Genomic DNA, 2,818 nt, shown 5'->3' with positions numbered 1-2,818 from the left:
TTTCGTTATCTTTTTCTTTTTTTTTTTTTTTTTTTTTTTTTTTAGGCTGGTTTGATGTTGTATCATTTCAGATTGACACAATTAAGCAAAACTCCACTTCAGATTGCTGGTGATCCCTCCTCTGTTTTATATTAACACTGAGAATTTGTCTGTTTTATTAGTGGTTGAGAGACTTTTTTCCCCCTTCCCCTGCCTGAGATTGTTCAAGAAATGTTGAAGGGAGTGCTTAACGATTTCCAGGGCTTTCTCTTGACGTTTTAGTTTTGGAGAATGAGCGATGCCTCCACTGGGGACTTCCCTGGCAGATCCACGTCTGAACAGCCAGGGCTGGCTTCCAAGAACATTAAATTCCAGCTGCTTTTCCATCCAAGGCAAGGTTAGTTTAGTATCCCCCTTCCTCCTGTGTCTTTACAGCAGGAGATCTCCTAGCCAACGTATTCGTCATGTTTCTGAGCCTCCCTGCTGCTTGATTTATGCTGAGAGGACTGGGGAGAGAGATTGCAGAGCTGTGGGCTGAGTGTGGAGTCCCTGCAGGTGTGTGGTGGGGTGGGGTGGGATGGCTGGCTGGGCTGGGCTGTGCTGCTCATTCCCACACAGGCACAGAGCTGGCAGGGCTGTGCCCTGCACACTCAGACACGGCAGTGCCAGTGCCATCCCGGCTGGGTGCGTGAATGTTGTGGAATGCTGGAGGCCTCGCTGATGGGAGCAGCCTGGAGAGGCTGAGGTGGGGTGAGAGATGCTGGGACAGGGTTGGTTCTCCCATCTGAGGTCACTTTCCTCATTTATGAACAGCAGTATAGGGAAATACTAAGTTACAGGTAGATAACAGGATGTAAGCCCTCAAGAAAATTCACATTTCCAGTTCTGTTTGAGTCTCTCTCATCAACTGGGAGTTGGACTATGTGGCACATTCGGAATTCCAGCCCATCCTGCCCAAAGGACTGACAAAGTTGAAATCCAAACCTATCAGTTGCTGTTTAAACCTGAGCTTTCTGCTTGCCTGTGTCCCATCTGAGCAGGGTAAGATGCACCTCATGTGATCTCTGAGTTGGTTTCACATGTGCAGCCACCCAATGAAAAGCACTGCAGTGTTTCTGGAAACCCCGAATGCCGCCAGCGTCCAGCTGGTAAAATTGTCATCATCCACAGGCTAATTGAGCTGGAAATGTACCCAAGTGGAGGATCAGGTCCAGTGTACACAGCTGGGAACCAAGCTGAGCTCAGTAACTATCTGTGCTCAGTGCTCAGCCCAAGCCAACTGGGCTGCACACAGATATTTCTCTAGGTAGCAGCACATGGATCAATGTCCTCTTGTTTGCTTGTATCCATGTTGTCCCCTGTTCTCCTTACCCTTCTAACTCAGCAATCCTCACACCAAAAGGAAAAGGCATCGTAAGTGAAAACTGATCAACTTTTCCTGATGATTCAGAGGAAAACTTTACTGCCTTTACACATTAATTTCTCCAACAGTGATAATCATTTGCTGCAGACCTTTTGACAGAATCCCAGAATGGTTTGTGTTGGAAGGGAGCTTAGGGCTCATCTGCTTCCAAACCCCTGCCATGGGCAGGGACAACTTCCACTAGACCAGGTTTCTTCAAGCCCCATCCAATACTTCCAGGGATGGGGCAGCCACAGCCTCTCTGGACAGCCTGTTCCAGGGCCTCACCACCCTCACAGGGAAGAATTTCTTCCCAATATCTAATCAAACCTTGCACTCTGTCAGTGTAAAGCCATTCCCCCTTGTCCTGTCAAGGGGGAATGCTCTTGTAAATAGTCCTTCTTTTCCTTGTTTCAGAAAGGATTACGAGTTAGGCTTGATGTGAGTTGGGGAGAGAACAACAGCAGTAGATATTTAGGGGTGGTTATTCCTCATTGCTTCATTGATAATGCCATCACAGGCCAGAAAACTTAAAAGAAGGTTTTGCTTAGGTCTAATTTTATCTCTGTGATTTTGTGATCATAATGTTTCCCCACACTTGTCTACGGATCTGTCCTAGGACCCAGACCACTAAAATGCTTTCATTTTGGTCCTTTTCTGCCCCTGTGTATTCAGCTAGTATGGTAAAATGTTTTGTTTTTCTTTTTTTTTCCAGAGTCTATGAGATCATTCAAGTATGGAGACTTGGCAGCTTCTCCATATGTACAAAGACGGCTGTTTGAATGTCTGACTGAGTGTCTTTCTGGCTAAGGATAAATTATTTGGTGTGTAAAATTAGGATTTGTTGCTTTATCTGGCATGAATAAGGTTCGTTTATTATCAGTGTTCCATCATGATTTACACTGGGCTTCATCTTTGGGGTTTTGCTTTTTCACATTTTATTACATAAAAACATAGGTATTTCTTTTGAACAATTTGCTTATAGAAAGGATTGCAGGAGCAAGTTAATGTGGTTGTAAGGTCAAGAAATGGCATTGCAAGACAGTGGATAAACAAGAGTAAATGCAAAAGTAATGGTAAGATTGGAAAAACAAGGGGGATGTTTGCTTGGGCTTAACTGGTCATGTACATAGTGATCTGTATAGAATTCAAGGGTCACTATAAACAGTGTAATCCATTGTAAAAATGTATAGGCAGTTTTATAAACATGAAGAATTCTTGGTGAAAGTACAATTTACAAAAAAAAAAAAAAGGTTAGTACTTAAAAAATTCAGTTTTGGTTCCCAAAATGCCTTGTAACTCTCTGTTGAGAGGAGAAAGCTGTATTTATTCTAAAAAGATCTGTCTTTAAAAAGATATGGTCCAGTACTTGTGGCTGTTGTCAGCTTAGAAAATGGGTGCATTTGCACACACCAGTGTTTCCTGTGTCAGAGAAAT

General features: G+C 43.7%; 1 long non-coding RNA gene across 1 annotated transcript; it reads left to right on the top strand.

Annotated features, from left to right (window-relative positions):
- The first annotated feature begins 270 nt into the window (after positions 1-270).
- LOC146434179 (uncharacterized) lies at positions 271-2,215 on the top strand. The gene is made up of 2 exons (XR_014853631.1): positions 271-376; positions 2,097-2,215. It is a non-coding gene; the product is annotated as an uncharacterized LOC146434179 (long non-coding RNA).
- Positions 2,216-2,818: the final 603 nt, after the last annotated feature.

The sequence above is a fragment of the Lichenostomus cassidix genome, chromosome 8 (assembly GCF_008360975.1).
Source record: "Lichenostomus cassidix isolate B80296 chromosome 8, HeHo_3.0, whole genome shotgun sequence".
Lineage (NCBI taxonomy): Eukaryota > Metazoa > Chordata > Aves > Passeriformes > Meliphagidae > Lichenostomus > Lichenostomus cassidix.
Note: the sequence above shows the minus strand (reverse complement) of the source record. Positions and strands in the feature narration are given on the sequence as shown.